The sequence below is a fragment of the Papio anubis genome, chromosome 2 (assembly GCF_008728515.1).
Source record: "Papio anubis isolate 15944 chromosome 2, Panubis1.0, whole genome shotgun sequence".
Taxonomy (NCBI): domain Eukaryota; kingdom Metazoa; phylum Chordata; class Mammalia; order Primates; family Cercopithecidae; genus Papio; species Papio anubis.
In genome coordinates, this window is record NC_044977.1 from 43966675 (window position 1) to 43985836 (window position 19162).

Below are 19162 nucleotides of genomic sequence, written 5' to 3' on the forward strand. Positions count from 1 at the left end.
TGCATTTCCCTCTCTATTTTCTGGAAACTGGGGTTCAGGCAATCCACATGGTTTATTGAGCCCAATGGGAAGTATCAGTGTAATGGGGCTTTAGGGTTGGGAGCAGATTGCTCTTTTTGACGACAGGAGTATCAGGCTTGTTTTCAGGGGAAGATGGATGTCTGTGAGCTCTGAACTCACAAAGTCCTGGATTTGAATCCCAGCTGTGCTACTTGCAAGCTGTGGGCCCTGGGTGGGTCCCTTAATTTAGTTTATGGGTTGTAAGTATTGCCATGAGGAAATACTAATAGAGACTCCCAGAGTGCTAGGAAACAAGGGTGACCAAATAGTGCGTGTTTCTTTTTCCCCTTTAAATGGAGAGAGAGAAACATACCAGAAAATACTTATTAATGCTAGTGATGGAATGCCATCTATACATAGACAGGGAGGGCAAACAAAGGTAAACCAAGTGAAAGTTAACAATTTTGATGTCCTGAAAGCTTCCAATAAAGACTAAAAAGGCTGTAATGTATATTTGTTCAATAAATAAGACTGGCCTCAAATTCTCTTTGAAAGTGGGGCATATATCCTTTAAAAAAAAAAAAAAGTTTTCATTTTAGAACAGGATAATCTGAACAATTAGAAGCTATTAGATGGGCAGTAAGAGGGGGACCTAAGTAGTGTCTCTTTTGGGGCCAGAGGGAGTGTTCTCCTTTGACCTAACATATGTACCTTTTTTCTTTTTCTGGCCTGAAAAGTAAGTATTGGATTTCACAACTGACTCTCTACGTACCCTGTGTTCATCTCCTCCCAGACATCCCCACATAGCATCCCTAATTGACTCAGTTGTAGCTTCATGGAGTAGGAAGTACAGGATCCAGAGGGAGAATGACCAGTCCAACTGCTCCTCTGAGATCCTGGAACTAGAGGTTGGAGAGGAGGCTGGGAACGGGCCACTGTTCAGCTTAAAATAACAGCAGCAGCAGCTAAGGGAGCAGCCAGAGGTCAGAACCTGGGGCAGCCCCAGGCACACATTTCCAGCAGAGAATTCTGAGCTTAGCTAAATTGTTCCCTGCTCCTTGGGAAGGGGTAGTGGGCACTGCCTGGTCTTGTATGTCATCTGTGCATCTGTGCCTGCCCACATTGGGCAGCTAACATCTCCCCTTCCAGGTATGCATACCACTTCGTCGTGGTTGTCACCATCGTCCTCGTCCTCCTCCTCTTCCTCATCGTCTTCCTCTTCCTTGTCATTCTCTTCCTCCTCTTCCTTGTCCTCCTCCTCCTCTTCCTCTTCTTCATCATCCTCCTCCTCTTCCTCATCCTCCTCCTCTTCCTCATCATCCTCCTCCTCCCCCTCCTCATCCTCCCCCTCTTCCTCATTGTCCTCTTCCTCATCATCTTCCTCCTCCCCTTCCTCATCCTCCTCCTCTTCCTCATCGTTTGCCTCTTCCTCATCATCCTCCTCCTCCCCTTCCTCATCCTCCTCCTCTTCATTGTCCTCCTCTTCCTCATTGTCCTCCTTTTCCTCCTCTTCCTTGCCCTCTCCTCTTCCTCCTCCTCTCCTCTTCCTCCTCCTGGTTGCCATTTCTCATCCTCCCCTTGCCTCTTGTCTCTCTGCAGCATTACCACAGCAGCATCCATTTACTAGATTTTCATAAACCAGTCACTTTTTACAGTGTTCTTGGGCCTCTGCCCTCTGAAAGTCTGTAGTTTGAGATGGTGTCCTGGACTGCAAGCTTCCAGGAAAACAATCCAAGTGCAGCCATTAAATAAACATGAAATAGATGAGATAGAGTGTTCTTATTCTGTAGGAGTTGAGGCCAGTAGTATTTGTGGAGTCTTCTGGGTGTGTGTTTGAGAAAGCCCAGGAGTTTCCTGCTTGAAAAAGGTGAGGGTGGACTAAGTCAATGCTTTCCTAGGGACCAGTGTTTGAGGGGAGGAGCAAGCCCTCCTCTTATGGGCAAGAGGGTACTTCCAGGCTAGAGCTTAAGGCTGGACCTTGGGAAAAAATACAGAGCAGCTGGAGGTGAGGGATCTGAGGAGACAGGGTCAAGGCCATGTTCGCATTTGCCTCAGACCCATCCTCCTCCCTTTATCGATCTGCTGATCCAGTGACTCCGTCATTCATCTACTCAACAAACATTTAAGGAACTTTGCTAAGTACCTGTGTGGATGGGAGAGTATTCTAAATCAGTGAGTTTTCACTCTAGCCACACATTGGAATTGCCTATGGAACCTGAAAATTACTGACGCCCAAGCCTCACCCCAGATCAATGACATTAAAAAGTCTCTGGGTCTGAGATGTAGGAGTGAGTGTTGTATTAAAGGCCCTTCACTGCCAGGGTAGACAACCACTGGTCTCAGTGACCTCCGAGGCTCCTTCCTGTGGCAGTGCCACTTACTGCCCCTCTTCTGAGTGACATGACTGAAGGTGTGACTTGCAGTCACTACAGCAGCTGCTACTCTGTGCCCACTTCACATAAACGTCTACTGAGCAGCTAGCATGTGCCCAGCATTAGAGACACAGAGATGAGGCTAACAGCATCCCCAGGAAGTAAATTAATGTAACCACTCCATTTCCTTGAATGTTTATCTGGTGAGCCAGAAGCCAGCTTTTCTGATGAATGGGATTTTCTGAGATTTGTCCTGTCTTGTCCCTCTGTGGAAGAAACTGTGACTATATCTGTTACGTTTCAGTTAAATGGAGATGAAGCAGGTGGTCAAAAAGACATACACAGAAATAGATGGAATGCAGGCAAACAGGGAGGGATGTTGAAGGGACAAAGTGTTCTCTTTAGGCAGGTTTTCAAGGATGCACCATTGAGATGAAATCATGGAAAGGTAAAAGTAAATAATATGCCTGTTTGAGTACTTGTATTATCAGCAAGGAATTGGGTCCCCATGAGGCATCTGGTTTTGGGCTGGGGACAGTGGACATGACACTGGCACTCAGAGAGGATGAAATCCTTTTTGGCAATTAAAACCAATATCCAAAACATAGAGATCTTAAGCCCTCAGTTGTGTTTCACTGAAAGTGAGGTTCCTACAGGCTTGGGGAAGGGAGGTAATGGAGAAGTGCTCCCTAAAGTGTGGTCCATGGAACTGCTCTGCAAACCGTTTGTTGTCAGTCAGTAATGAGGAGCACAGAAATAGAAAGGAAGCATTTAGAAACTTTATAGCAATTTGCCAGAGTAATTTTATGTCTCTTGAATCTAAAAATTAAAGAATTGGAACTTTTGTTTTTAAAATTGTACTTCACTGGTAATTCATTTTTATTATATTTTACTAAAGCACTAGTCTATAACAGATTAGAATAAAAGCAGAAAAAAAATCAAACTGGTCTTTCACTGCAAATGGCTTGAGAAGTACTGGAGTGGAAATCTGATATATCCTGGCAGGTTAGAGAGGTACTAGAAGGTGGGGAAAGGGCAGATGTTCTATCGGATGTTAAAAAGGGAGTAAGGGCCAGGTGCAGTGTCTCATGCCTGTAATCCCAGCACTTTGGAAGACCGAGGCAGCAGATCACTTGAGGCCAGGAGTTTCAGACCAGCCTGGTCAACATGGTGAAACCCCATCTCTTCTAAAAATACAAAAATTAGCCAGTATGGTGGTGCATGCCTGTAATCCTAGCTACTCAGGAGGCTGAGGCAGGAGAATCGCTTGAACCTGGGAAGCAGAGCTTGCAGTGAGCCAAGATTGCACCTCCACACTCCAGCCTGGGCAATAGAGCAACTCTGTCTCAAAAAAAAAAAAAAAAAAAAAAAAAAGAGGTGAGGAATAAGTAAATCCTGGAATCCTAGAACTTGTCCATGAGCGAGGCTCTAAAACAACAAATATTTATTGAGTTATTTGTGGATGCTGCAACTATACCATGTACTTTATATAAATTATTTTATTGTTTCCTCTTACAAAACTATGTGAGATAATAGCGCTCATCACCATCTTTGTTTTGCAGAGGCTTGAAAAGGGCAAGTGAGGTCTCCAGGCTATCGCAGCTAGTGAGTAGTGGGCCTGCATTTTAAAGCCAGGTGTGTTGGACTCCAAAGCCTAATGGTTTATAACTCCCCACTCCATGCAGCCCCTCCAGGTGACAGGGATCACAAGCAGTAGGCTCTGCCTATCCAGACATTCCAGAATAGGAATGAGGAGAAGGCCCTGCAGATTCAGATCATGGCAGAGCATTTGCTTATAGAAGATGCTCTGCCTCCTAGGGAGAGGCAGAGTATTGACTTTTATCTGTCAGCTTTTGCTCTCTCTTTGCCTCTGTATTATTTCAAGAAATATTTGAGTAGGTGGAGCTACCCTAGTTGGGGCCTTTTATTAGGTTTTGAATTGTCTTGTCAGTAGCTTGTGTTAGTGGCATCTCATCCATCCATTAGAAAAAATTTATTTTGAAATACTTATAGCTTCATAGGAAGTTGCAAAGAAACATACATGGAAGTCCTCTGTGCCCTTCACCCAGCATCCCCCACTGTTAACATCTTGTATAACTGTAGTACGATATCAGAACTAGGAAATAATCCACAGACTCATCCATCCAGTTTTGCTCCCATATCCTGAGAATCACATTTTAAGAGAATCATCACTAAGCCAAAGTGTATCTGGAAGAGGGAGAGGGTGGTTGGTCTAGAAGCCAGGTCATATCCAGAAGTTCTAAGGGACTACTGTGAGCTTTTTACATATAGATGCTGTGTGTTATTTACATCTCCTGTCTTAGTGCCTAAAACAGTGTGAGGCACACAGTTGATCCTCAGATGTTTTTTGGATTGAATGTTTGATTCAGAGTATAAAACCTGTGTACACACATAATGGGTGCTTTCCATGTTGTGGGGCCTCTAGTGAGGAAGAAGGGTAAGATTTATCTGTCCCCTATTGCTCTAGAATGCAGAGCTGGGATTAGTGAATGGGGGAAGGATGGAAGGAGAAACATTCCACCCAGATGTGTAGAAGGACTTGACCAACAATGGGAGCAATGCAGCAGGGACGTAGTTGGCTCCCCTCTCCTGGTTGTGTTTAGTCAGTAGCAGACCATCAGGGGTTCAGTGGGATGATTAATGCATTTTTTTTTTAGTACTAGACCGGATGGCTTTAATGGAAGTCTTTTTCAGTTTCTTGTTTCTGAGATTCTAAGAACATGTACTTATGAACAGAAATAGGATAACTGGGAAGGGAGACCAGTTTATGGGAGGAGTCTTCATGGAGTTTGAGGAAACAGCAAAACTTTCTCAGGGAAGAACACCTATAGACTTTGAAAAGACTGTGTTTGCTTTTTAAAGGAAGGTCATAGGCAGCCAGGTATGAAACCCCTTCTCTTAGTGTTTCTGTGTAACCTGTGGAATTTGCCCAGGGGAACATCTAGAGTTAACCTGGAAATCAGATGCTTTTCTTTCAGGCAGCTTTTGGCAACATCAAAACATTAGTTCTAGATAATATTGTGGGTGCTAGATTCTGACTATAGGTGACATGTTTTTGTCATGTTAATCAATTATTGAAATTAAGGAGAAGATTATTGCAATTTCTATTCCAGGAAATGAAGCATGCACTGAGTTAATCAGATTACTTCCAGGTGAAAAAGGAAAAAAAATAGGTCGAGGTTCTTAAATTAGGCCACCTGAGAAGGTTATTATATATTCGTATATGATTACCTGTAAGGTATGCATTTAAATGATTTATGTTTTTATTTCATTCTGGCTGGCAAGGAAGATAGAAATTTCCTTTTGTGTGTTTTAAAAGCTCACAGAAAATTCATCTTTTTTTAGTCGGGGAGAAGAGAAAGGAACAAAAATGTATTTACTGCCTACTATATGCCAATAACTTTATATTATTATTATATTAATTTTCACAATGATTCTGATGGGTATATTTTATCATTATTATTTTGTGATCAAAAAAACTGAAACTCAGAGCAGATAAGTAACTTGTTCTGGGGCACACATTGAGTGAAAAACAGAGCTAGGACTGAAAGCCAGGTCTGGCAGGCTCCAAAGCCAGTGCTCTTTATGCTGTTTGCTATTGGTGACATGCAACCCTAGCAGAATCCAAACTGTGTTCGTGAATGGATTTCAGAACTTGTATGTCTCAAACCCACAGGTGTCAGTTCCCTGTCTGTAGCAAAGCCTGCCCAGATGAATCTCCACCATTGCTGATGACCTTTTGTAGTAGAGTCAGACTCAGGCATTCAAACCATTGCTACAAGTAGAAGTCCTGGCACCTTCCTATCTCCCTGTACCCCCTAGTGCCTCCATAGTGCATGATCTTGAAGATGAATGCTGTCCTTTCCTTTGACTGTGGCACAGCTTCCAGCTTGCCTGCTGCCCAATGTCGAATAATCCTAGCTTAAATTTTTTCCAAGTTTTGGAAATGGGTTCTCATTCTCTTAAGTGGCTTGGAGAGAAGCCAAAAGACCCCATGGTACAAAGGACAGAACACATGACAAATATGTTCTATCCATGCTATGGAACTTGCCAGCCATGTCATTTTAAAGAGTCTCTTAGCTGTCTGAGTCTCAGTTCTTTCACCAATGAAAAGGGGATAATGTTAATCTTCTCTATTTTCATTTTAAGGTGAGTATGAGATTCAGATGCTATTAGTATCTGGGAAACTTTGAAAATAATAGGGCATTATAAAAATGTAAGAGAACCATCTGTCCCGTGCAAAAGCTTTCCTCCAGAAGAGGCGAAAGCCAACGCACATGGCAGAGTAGGGAAGCATCAGCTTTTACTAGCCAGCCAGGTTCCGTTCTGTTGGAAGTAGACTTGGTCTCTGTGGCCCCCTCTTTTTCCTGAATAGCAGAGCTGTGTTTCTTGGCTTGGATTATTGAAATAATTGCTCCCAATCTTCCCTTTCCAATGAATGCCAAGCCGTTAAACCTGAACTACAGCCACTGGCTGCAGCCTTCCAAAGATCCTGATTGGGTGGACTGGGTTTTGCTCAGCTGAATTTGCTTGCTGGTTATGTAAATATTAGGGTTGTTAATCTTCATTAGAGGGTGTTAGCCAAGAAAAATTGTGTTTCTATAAACCCATATATTAACATGGGGAAAAAAGTAAAAGTAAACCAAGCAAAATTGAACAACTTTGATGTCCTAAAAGCTTCCAATGAAAACTAAAAAGCCCTAATGTGTATTTGTTCAACAAATAAGAACATGGTTTCAAATTATTTTTGAAAGTGGGACATAGATACTAAATAAATTAAAATGCAAATTTTTCATTTTAAGAGAATAATCGGGACAATTAGAAGCTATCCATTTTGCTGTCATTTATAGATTTGAGTTTGCAAAGCAGTTTTCATGGATTTTTTATTTTTCTACATGGACTTTATTCCTTAAATGTAGTTTGTGTTTATATTTTCATGTTAAAAACTTTTCACTGAAGTCTATCAAGTGTACAGAAGAGTGCACAAATTCTAAGTATACAGCTCCGTGGATTTTTACCCAGTGAACACACTAGAGTAATCAGCACACAGATCAATAACATTATGAGCACCCCAGAACGTTAGCCCCCGCAGGGTCCCTTTCCGTTCACTAGCTCCTCCTCTCAAGAGTAATCTCTATGGTGACTCCCAGCATCATAGATTAGTTTGCCTGTTTTGAAACTTGGTATTTGTGGAATTCTAAAATACACACTATTTTATGTCTGTCCTCTTTTGTTCAGTGTTATGTATGTGAGATTAATCCATGTTGTGTATAGCAATTTGTTTTTATATTGTATAAATATGCCACAATTTATCCATCTTACTGTACAAGGTATTTGGGTTGTTTCCAGCTTGGGGCTATTATGAATAAAGCTGCTATGGACACTCTTGTACATGTCTATTGATGAATATATACACCCAGTTTTGTGGAGTATATACCTAAGAGGAAATATCAAGCAATGGGGTATGAGTATGTTTAGCTTTAATAAACACTGCCAGAAAGCTTTCCAAAGCAGTTGTAATGATTTATATCTTCACCAGCAGATAGAAGACTTCCCATTGTTTCATACCTTTGCCAGTATTTGGTATTATTTGTCTTTTCCATTTCAGCTTTTCTGCTAGGTATGTGGTAGTGTCACATTGTGGGCGTTATGTTTTTGTTTTTTGCATTTCCTTGATGGCTAATGAAGTCTAGAACATTTTCGTATGTTTATTGGCCATTTGGATATCCTCTTTTGTAATGTGAATCTTCATGTCTTTTGCCTCATCTTTGCTATTGAATTATCTGCCTTTTTCTTATTGCGTTTAAGAGTTCTTTATGCATTCTGAATATGAGTCCTTGGTGGAATATATGTATTATGAATATTTTCTTCCAGTCTGTAGCTTGTTCCTTTACACTCCTTATGATGCATTTTGATGAAATGAACATACGTTATTAACTTTAATGTGGTCCACTTTATCATTTTTTTCTTTTATATTTAGTACTTTTTGTGTCCTGTTTAAGACATTTTTGTCTACTCTTAAGTATTTCTTACTAAAAGCTTTATTGTTTTACTTCTCACATTTCGATCAGTAATTCATTTGGAAATGCTTTTAGTGTATGGTGAGAAAGAGAGGTTATTATCATTATTTTTCATTCAATTTGAGAGCAGGTACTGTTTATTAACTGACCACCTTAGAAAAATAATCATGGTAGACACCTTAGTTCATTCTTCTAATAAGCTTGTTGATCTGGTCCTCCCTGTTGCCAGCATCTCCACCTTCTACAAAATGGATGGTCTTTTTCTTCATTCCATCTCATGGAGAGGATAATTTGAAGGGCCACAGGAAGTTATTTGCTTCCTTGAAACATTTTCCAAGAGTGTAGCTTTCATGATCAGATCCTCCATGCAGATGATGCCATATTTACCAAGAGATGGAGCAATCAAGGCGTTATCTGTCAAAGCAATTTGCTTCGTACTGATTTTGCCATAACCACGCTTGTAGATTAGTTCATTTACTGACTTCAGATTTGGGTACCCCCATGCAAGATATGGTTCTACAATCCTCAGCATGTTAATTGAAGCCTTGTTGAGCTTCACAAAGGTTCCATTGAAGATTTGATGAAGGCGAAGAAGCTGCAACACCTTTCAGACCTTTGGGCTCACACCATTGATACCTCTGATCCTGATGACAAACGCTAATTTGGGTTCTGCAGGTACATGGAAGTTGCCAGCTTTTCTTGCCATTCTGGCCATTCACATTTCAGCTCTGTACATCTGCCTGTATTCCTTCTGAAGTGCTTCGCTTTTTCATAGATAAGCTTCCTCGTTGCCTTTCGAAGCATCTTTTGTGCAAACTTCCTTCTCAGGCGCTTGATCTTCAGCTCTGCGAAATTCCTTTGCTTTTTCTTAAGGGTTTCTGGCACAACAGAAACCTTCTTCTTCTTCTTCTTTTCTTCTATACTCTCCATGGTTCCAGCTGGAAAAAAGGAGATTTTTTTTTCTCCTGTTTTGTCATCAGTAGACTTGAAGACATTTATTGAAAATATCATTCTTTCCTCACAGCATTACAATGTCACCTTTGTCATAAATCAGAGGTGCCACCAAGTAGTTGATTCTACCTTGAGTTTGATTGTACTAAATACATGACTAATCTCTCGGCACAGGCAGGGGTGACTAAGAAAGGCCAGGACAGGATCAGAGGTCCAGAAAATTTCCAGATTCACTGCCCCACAGACTAGGTTTAAATATCCTTCTCCAAGTAAAATGACTTTAATAGAATCATAGTATGAACACATAGACAGTTCACAAACAAGATGGTTAAGAAACTGTCCTCTCCATTAGAAGATGGATATGGAGTGGAACCATATGAAATGGAATTTAAAGAAACGCAATACCTACTTTCAAGTTAAATTCAGTTTCTCACAAGATTCAACTGAAAATGATTATTACTTTGCTTAATGCCAGTTCTCACAATAAAGGAAAGCCTTTTCTTGAAACAGGCTTGGCTCATGCCCATTTCTTGGGGTTCATCCGTCACATCTCCCTCAGCAGAGTGCAGAATTAGACACACACAGCCTTTACCTTCTTGCTTATTTTAATTACTCTGTGAAGGGCCTTTTGTTCATCTCCAGCTGCTTCTGGCAACCTAAAATCTTTCAGGATTTCTAAGATTCATCCGGGTCTGGGATGCTGATAAGGCAGGGTCTCCTTAGATAGATGGGCACCCATCCAAGGGCCCCATCCAGCTTAACCTATGGAGGACATCAGCTCTCTGGCCAAGCCCTCATTCATCCAGAGAATACAGCTTCCTTCCATCAGCCAGATTCAGGGTGGGATATGAAGTGGAATCCTTCTTCTTAGGGAACTTGGACTGGTCGAGGCACCTTTAAGTTCAGGGAGTTTCCCTCCACCTCTGCGTCTCTCTCCTGGGGCTGACCCTAAAGTCTTGGCTGTGGTGAATGAGAAACATTGCTCAGCAACAAACCTCATTGGAGCAACAGCTTCTTTTGTAGGTTTCCATTTGGTGAACAAGTGCAGTTGAGCACCTTCTGTGTATTAGCACTCAACATCTATTCCCAGTGCTTGAGAGACTTAGTTTACCTCTAACAGTCTCTACTGAAACTTGGGGCCTGACAAACTTCACTAATGCTTGATCACCTGACCTCAAGTCTTGCTCATTCCTATTCCCCGCCATATTAGCTGAGTATTTTGTAATGAATCTCATCTGTCTGCTGTGTATTATACCCCACTTTGAACTTCTGTTTTGACTTGAGTGAATCCATGTCCTGTTAACCAGGAAGACTTCAACTTAGCTGAAGTCCTACGTTCTTAAGTGTCTTGAGATGCTTCGCTGCTGCCCCAGGATCTGCCATTGATCTCAGGACAAAGCAGTGCACTTGTCAAGAGAGAATTAATCTTGTTCGTGTAATGCCATCCATGTGTTGGGGTCCTGTGTTTTTCCTGTGCCCAATGACAAAAGATATAACAATGACAGGGAGTTAGGACTGTGGCATAATGTCCCCACAATTGTCATGCCTTATTTTCATCAGGAAAGAATCCCAGTCACTACAAGCCTTTGCCACCCTAGACGTAGTGTAATTTTGATCTTGTTCACCCGTTTGCTCTATATGTACACATAATGGCTATTTTAGGCTCTTTAATGTCTGTTCTTTTAAAATAGCTTTTTAAAGAGACTCTTCTGTTTTGTGTTTGTTTCTTAATCTCTGCACATTTAAAAACCATTGTATATAATAGAGTCATAGACTTTTGGAACCTAGAGATATTAGATGCCATTAGTTCAGTCTTTTCATGACTACATAATACTGTGAGATTTCTCTCTCCAGAGATATTTTTTAACTTCTTTTACAATCACAGGAAGTCAGAGCTGGAAGACAACTAAGGACTGTGCTCGGCCAGCAATGTCATTCTGCAGACAAGGACTCTGAGGAGGCAAGTGACTGGACCACACAGGCAGTGGTGGGATAGGGTCCTGGATCTCCAGACCCTCAGTCTGGGGCTCTTTGTTCATGCAGACAGGGCTGCTTCTCACTTCCAATTTCACTTCCTAATTGTAACCCAAAGACAGCCAGGCGTTTCTCATGGAATCTGTGAATGTGCTTGTCATGAAACACTAATCACTGCCAGGATTTAAGGTAACATAGAAATACCCGAAATGTCTTTTGGGCAAGAGCCATGAATCCCAATGGGAGTAGGCTGGGATAAGTAGTTATGTTAATAAAACTTTTCCACATCAAAAGTGTGAGTCAGATGCAAAGTATAAATACCTTTAAGAGGTTACATGCAGAGGGAATTTAGTTTTAGTACAAATAGATCATTTATTTGCATCCCTTTCTGAAATAAGGGGGGTAGAAGTTATGTCTTTCAAATTACACTGATCACTAAAAAAAGGAAAACCATCTGCAGGAGGGTCCTTTTCCTTGTGGACTGCTGTCCTGTATAATGTTTCTGATAAAGCTTGAGCTTCCAGCGCAGCAGAGGAGAAGAGGAGAGTGTGTCTTTTCTTCCCTCTGTCTTAGCTGCATTCAGAAAGTTCCACCTCTGCCCCTTTCCCCTGCAAGTGCCCCTGGTCCCAGCTCCTTCCTGAGGCCTGTTGTTCTAGGTGATCTACAGCCAGGCAGCAGTGGCTGTGGGTCTGGGGCCTGTGGGAACCTCCTGTGATGGAGTACAGAGCACTGTTAAGGAGAAAGGAAACATTAGAGTCAGTTCTTCTTCTGCTCCTCGGGGCTCCCCTTTTCCTGCCCATCTTTCTCCTAGGATAGACTGAGCTAAGCAGAGAGGCTCAGAGGTGTACCTTGTAAACTTCAGAAATTATCCTACCCATCACACCCAGGGTTTGTTTCTGCCTGCTTTGTGTCACCTCCACCCCACCCTCTGCTCCTGAAGCAGGGATGTTTGTGGCTGAATGAGGAGGGTGGAGTAGATGGGAGTGTGTTTACAGCCTCCTCTGGGCTTGTGCCTGGTGACTAGAAGGAGCTGGATGGGAACTTTATGGATTGGACAGCCCACTTCTCCCAGGAAGCTCCCAGTCTACCGAGGAGATGATAATTGCTTATCTGATGGCCTCTAGTATAAAGTGGTGCCTGAACTGAGTGTTTCTTCATTACTTCTCAGATGCCAGCACCAGTCCTAGGCTAGTGTATCAGTAGAAGCCAGATCTGAGCTGAGATGGTGATTCTGTCCTCTCTGGAGAGGCCATTGTCCCCAAGAGACATTCATGTGTTGATTTGCAAAACACTGTTGAGTTTCTCTTTGCCTGTTTGGAGATTTTTATGCAAAGGGATCTCCATTCCTAAAATTCACTGAAAGCAATCCCTGACATGCCCTCTGCAACTCATCATGTTAATGGGAAAGAAGGGCTGGAGACCAGCCAGGCTACCCCCTCCCCTAGCCATGTCAGGATGGCTATATTGATTGCAGAGTCTGATGGAAGATTATGGCGATGGATGGGGATTCACTTGGCTTTTGCAAGGCCACTGACGGTGGAGAAATAAAGCTCTGGCTCTGGAGCCTGTCTTCTCAACTGGGCTTCCAGCCAGGTCTTCCTTGCCATCCTCCTACTCCCCCCTAGTCCATCATGCACACCCAACCAGGTCTGGCTTCCCTGAACACCTCTTAGTAAAACTCCCCAATTGCTTAGAACCCCTTAATGGGTCCTCTTGGCCTGGACTCAGGGCCCTATAGGATCAGGTATACATGTACAAACAATTGCCTTTACAATCTTATCACTGATGAAGCCTGCCCTCTGCAGTGAAACCCAAGACCAGATGGGGTCTTCTCATAGTTCCCTAAAAGTTCCAGGCTTATTTGTACCTCCATGCCTTTCCCCAGATTGTTCCCCATGTCTTCTGAGCTCACCTCCATCTGCTCAAATTCAGTTCCTCCTTGAGTATTTGGCTTATGCCATACCTCCCTAACCATTGGCCCACATGCCTTTTTCTTTTCTTTCTTTCGTTTTTGTTTGTTTGTTTTTGAGACAGGGTCTTACTTTGTCACTCAAGCTGGAGTGCTGTGGTGCAATCTCAGCTTACCACAGCTTTGAGCTTCTGGGCTCAAGTGATCCTCCTGCCTCAGCCCCCCAAGTAGCTGGGACTACAGGCATGTGCCACCATGCCTAATTTTTTGTATTTGTATTTTGTGTAGAGATGGGGTTTTGCCCTGTTGCCAGGCTGGTCTTCAACTCCTGAGCTCCATCGATCCACCAGCCTTGGCCTTCCAAAATGCTGGAATTACAGGCATGAGCCACTGCACCTGGCTGGCCTTTTTTTTTTTTTTTTTCAACTTTCTATCTCTTTCAAAGTTAACTGGTTACATTTTGCCTCCTCCGCTCCGCAGGCTGTGCAGTAGCCCATTTCTCTGATGTGTAATACCTGAGGGCAGTAACTGTTAGACCCTCCAGTCCATGGCAAAATGTGAGATGAACACATGCTATTTCTTGGGTAAATGGGGAGAGATGAATGCTTGAAATAATGAACTCTCTCTGGACAATTTAGCATCATTTCCTTCTTAACCTGGTGTTCATATACCCATTTTAAAGTGACAACTAGAGGTATTGATGAGGATGGGGAGAGGTGGAAGCAGGATTCTCAGAACGGTTTCCAGCATAGCAGTGATGATGAGCAGGACTGAGATGGAGCAGGTACTAGATGAAAAACTGAAACCAAAACCCAAAGAAAGCAAGAAATTGAATCTGACATACCTTGGTGAAGGAAGGTGGGTGTACTGGGTTGAATAAATGTCCCTTGAAAGTTCACATCTACCTGAAATCTTAGAATGTGACCTTACATGGAAATAGGGTCTTTGCAGATATAATTACTAGATTAGGGTGGGCCCTAAATCCAATGACGGGTGTTCTTGTAAGAGGAACGGAGGATACACAGAAAAACAGACTATGTCTTCCTTGCTGCCCTGGATGGAGGGGCCCATCAAGTACTCAGGGCAGCCTCAGCATGATGGGAAGCCATGGGCCAAGCCATCCCTGCAATGTGCAGGAGGGAGAAATCACATCAGATGGGATCGCTTGAATGTTCACGTTTTTATGAAGAAGGAATCTGGTTAGAATGATCATCAGGAATAGAAGAGGTCTGTGCAGGGAGAAGGGTGATGGGGAGTGTACTGTGGTGCTTTTGTGGAAAAGTGGATGGGATGTGGGTTTGCTTTGATGTAAGTGAAAAGAGAAGAGAAGGAAAGGAAGTGTGAAATGACCCAGTTGGTTTTTGCAATGAATGATGTGTAAGAAAATGGCCTTTTTTTTTTTTTTTTTTCTGGGTCACCAGGCAGCTCTGACTATCTGTCAGATGGCATCACTTCAGGCAGAGGGTGGGGTAAGAGAGAGCTTGGCCTTTGGAGGATTTCCTTAGGCGCCACTCCAGCACCTTCTTTCTCCTCCTCAGTGTTGGAGATGGTGAGGGATAATGGGATGCACGCTGGGAGCCTTTCCTGGATCCCCATATGGTCAGCGCTCTGTCTGAGCAAGTCTGTCCCCTTCTTGGATTCTTGGTCTTCTCCCTTTTACAGGAGGCTTACAAAGTTTGTGTGAGCATTGAGGAAAAATATTTTGTAAACCTCCAAATGCTGTCTAATATTGTATCCTATAGTTCTCCAAGGACTGAGAAGGAAGATAGATGGAGTCTTAATCTTTTGGGGTTTGAGGGAAGCTCACATACTGTGTGAAAAGTAATGAAGGTTTCAGTTTGAGATGATGAAGTTCTAGAGATGGCTGGTGGTGATGGTTGCACAACAATGTGAAAATGTGAATGGACTGAATGCCACTGAACTGTACACTTAAAAATTGATTAAATGGTCAATTGTATATGCTCTCTGTTTTACCATGACAGAAAAGTCACACCTCCATCCCTCCCCCAAAAAAGTAATGTACATACAGGACAAAGCTGATACGTGAGTAAATTTGCCACTCCAGCTATTACAGAGCAATTATTAACATTTTGTGGTGAATGCTTGTATTTGCAATCACTGTAAGGAATTAGGACCGGTTACCAGGACTCAACACAATATATTGTTGTTAGTGCTTTTGGATGGCTCTAGAAATTCTTTTGGGAGGGAGTAAATTATGTCACAATAATTGAAACAGAAATGAACTATAAGCTGAACTTAATAACATGATCTGAGATCACTTCTCCCCCTCTACCCCTGCCTTCAAGGTTGTTCTCCTACCATAGCACTACTTTTTCTTTGTTTCCCAATTTACTCCTTATCCCGGTAGGTCAAGGTGAAAACAGATTTGCATCTATAATACAGAAACATGTGAATCTCCTGTGGCCTCCTGTATGTTACTAAAAATGTCTCATGTTATTATGGACCCTGGTCCTGTGGGCCAGACTTTGCTCCCAGAAAGAAGCAAGAACTATTTGCACATCTCCCAGATCATTCCTTCCCCAGGCCTGTGGGCATCCACATCAAAGCCTTACAGGATCACCCCCAGTTTTTTCCTTTCTTAAGCTCCAAGGTGCTTTTGAAGATCAGAACCATAAGTATGAATACTGCTTGAGGGTATCTGCATTTCTGAGGAGTCTCCCATAGGCTGAAGGCCCAGAAAGTAACTCGGAAAGGGGTTGAAAGATAGATGCCTTTTGGATTGAGAAATTGTTTTACTTCATCACAAAATAAACTACTTATGGTTTGGGATTTAAATACTGGGACATGTATTGTACCTCCTCTAAATCATCCCAGAAAATGAAGCAGAAGAACAATATTCAATGTAGAACTGCCCATGGTGCCAGATGATTTTGAGTCACATGCAGAGGCAGGCACAGCTCTCAAATGTTATGGCTACTTGTGTTTCCGACAGACAGCCAGTTTCCTAAGAGGGGGTTGGGGGCAGGAAAAATTCAGTGCCTTCATTGTGGGCTGCTTCTTGTTGAATTTTGCTCCACAGGTTAGAAGACAGGTCCCAGTCTTCCTAATGAGGCATTGAAAGTCTAGGTGGAATAGATGCTTGCTGGAGCCTGTGGAGATTATAAAACAAAGAGCTCACTGCCTTAACGTGGTCAGGAGAGGCAGGAGTGAGAGCCAGTGCGAAGGTGTGGGAGTTGGAAGGAACTTGGAACTCAACTTCTTTTGGCCCCTCAACTTGAGATTCACAAAGAAAAAAAGCAATGTCTCCTCGCTGAAAGGTAAGAGTTTAAAATTTATCTGAACTCTGAATATTATAGTTTGTTTTGGCTCCAGTGGCATATTTCCATAATGTATTTATATCACAAATCCCTGCTCTGAGGCAAAGTCAAAACACCTGGTCTTAGTCCTGAGGTGAGTCCCTCAGAGCTGGAATAGTGCTTTGCCCTGTGCAGGGGCCATTATCAGATTTATATACAATGGAAAAGATTGTCTAGAACCTAGAGAGGCACTAACTAAGTCTTATCCTTTTCCTCCTTAGCAAAATGGAAGCTCCTCCTTGCACAGTGCAGCCCCTTCCTCGCTATAGGTTATTTCAAGTGAGAAGAATAAACATGACTTCCAAATGCCATCTAACAATATATGAATATCTAAAGGAGACAAGGATGACTGAATGCATCTTCATGTGTAGGAAGTGAAGTGGCTGTTGACATTAAGTACTTCTTCATGAGTGAGAGAAGGCCCATGATGGAGATGACACCAGTACCTCCTTCTAGCACTCTGAATTCCCAATGTTTACTACTGCTGTCTCTGAAACTACAGCATCCTCACCAGGACCACACAGGGAACAAAGGCAAGACACCTGAAATCCCTTTAGCCGTATTCACAACACTTACTTCATAGATAGGATGATGTTTGAAATATGAGAAGGATTTTTTTTAAAAGAGCACTCTGTTCTCTTGGTATCCTAGTATGAGTGTCTGAAAGTGCTCATTGGCTGGAAGGTTTCATGTGAGCATCAGCCGCAGGGTCCAGAAGACACTCTTGGCAAGCCTGGAGAGTGAGGATGTTGAACAGGCAGTGGAAGCATCCATGAAAAGCAGGCAGCTGCACAAGACTTTCCAACAGATGGCTGGTCACTTGCACAGAGGGAAAGAGCCATGGATTCCGTGATAATGACACTTGTGCCAGCTTTTGTGTTTCCAGAAGTATTGAAGATATAAGGGAACCAACACGTGTAGAGTATGTGAAGTCTTACAGAGACGAGGTCCTAAGGTATCTATTTTGACAAATCACGTTGCAAGTAATGTGAAAGCAGTTTGAAGAAAAAATGTCCCCATCTAATGCTGCATTAGGGCATGCATTTCTATAGCCTAAATCTGTCAGTGACATGAAAATACATGTTTTGTTGGACACAGAATAGGTTGAACACATAATAGGTTCTAGAATGGATCTGCATAAAGAAGTAAGAAGAAAGGATATAAAGGTAGAAGAATAAATGTATAAATACTACAACAGGACACTGAGCTGGGTGGCTCTTTACCATAGACCTCGCTCGTATTTCTCACTACAGGCTTGCTCTGAGTCAATTTCCAAGTTCTCTCTTTCTCCTTCCAAACTTCCCTGTATGTAATCTTGCTCCTGGGCCACCTGACTGATTTTTAATGCCTGGATATTTGCTTCCACCTCTGCATGACCAAATCTTGGCCGAGTCACTGTTGACTCAGTTGCAACATCTGTGCCCTGCTGAGGGCTGTCATAGCTTTCATAGCTTACAAACAGTCCAACTTGAATCCAACCTTTTCTGTGGTCATTCGGAGTAGCAAGAAGCATTGTGTTTTGGATTTACTGCAGAGATCACACACTTAACTGTATACAGTCAGTTTTTATAGCTATCACTGCATCCAGGTTGGACAGTGACCTTGACTGAGACATCCTTTACCTCTGTTTCAGATCAATTTAGGCGGCATATAAAATCTCTGTGCACTGCCAGGGGAAAGTAAAGTGGAAGACTTCATGAAGAAATGGACAAGGCCAAATAGTTGACCATTGTTGCTGTATAAATCTTGGATCCAGGGCTAAAAGGTGGCAGTATAAATGCAGATGGTGCTGCTGCCATATTTTCCTAGCACATCTTTAAGCAGCATATTTCAAGCCGTCAGGGTTGGAATGGCATTTCCAAATATAAACTCAAAAAATCCTCAGGTGTTTGGTTCTAGAATAGAGCTGGGAATTTTGTCCTGCAAATGCCTTCTGCAGCATGGGAGCAAACCCACTCTTCTGTGTCTGATGCTTCAAACTCTCTATTTTCTGGAAACTGGAGAAAGATGTGGGTCTACATTTTGAAGTATATGCCTTAAACAGGAATTATGCACCTATAGAAAACTTGTCATACATTGAGTAAACTCTCAGTTTACAGAAATCTATGGAAATATCAAAATAAAACATCAGAAGGAGCGGTAACTATAGAGGTTACTAACTAAGGGGATTACCTGAAAAATAAAGTTATATTTGCCAAAAACTGTATTTGATTAGTTTGGACTTCTTTTTTCCTATCCCTTTTCTGTTTTATATTTATATTTCATTTCTTCTAAAATTAAGTGATCTGTCATGATCTAATATTGTAGAAAATGTCCAAGTCTAGACATTAGGATGGCTTTTGTTATTTTAGTCACATGCAAGAAGCAGAATGGTTTTGTGGAGAGAGCTCTATCTTTGGAGTCCAGCTCTACCTTCGGTGCTAAACCCAGGCATCTTTGTCCTGATTATAGTACCCCTCTGGCTTCTCCTTATGTTTGTAAAATGAGGGGGGCTCTCTGCAGTATCCTTCTGGCTGTAAAATCTATTAGCTCTTATTGCTGAAGGTTTCTTCTGTTCAGAGTTTCTAGGTTTCTTATAAACTGAGGAGCCAGAGGTCA

At 42.3% G+C, this 19162-nt stretch overlaps 1 protein-coding gene, 1 long non-coding RNA gene and 1 pseudogene across 25 annotated transcripts in view; 2 read left to right on the forward strand and 1 right to left on the reverse strand.

Moving 5' to 3' along the window:
• The window catches only part of KALRN (kalirin RhoGEF kinase), a 690448-nt gene that overhangs the window by 110143 nt on the left and 561143 nt on the right, over window positions 1-19162 (forward strand). The gene's annotated exons all lie outside the window — the stretch shown is intronic.
• On the reverse strand, window positions 8531-9343 carry LOC108583836 (annotated as a pseudogene).
• LOC103881878 lies at window positions 13617-18770 on the forward strand. Its single transcript, XR_643459.4, has 2 exons — window positions 13617-16525; window positions 16786-18770. It is a non-coding gene; the product is annotated as an uncharacterized LOC103881878 (long non-coding RNA).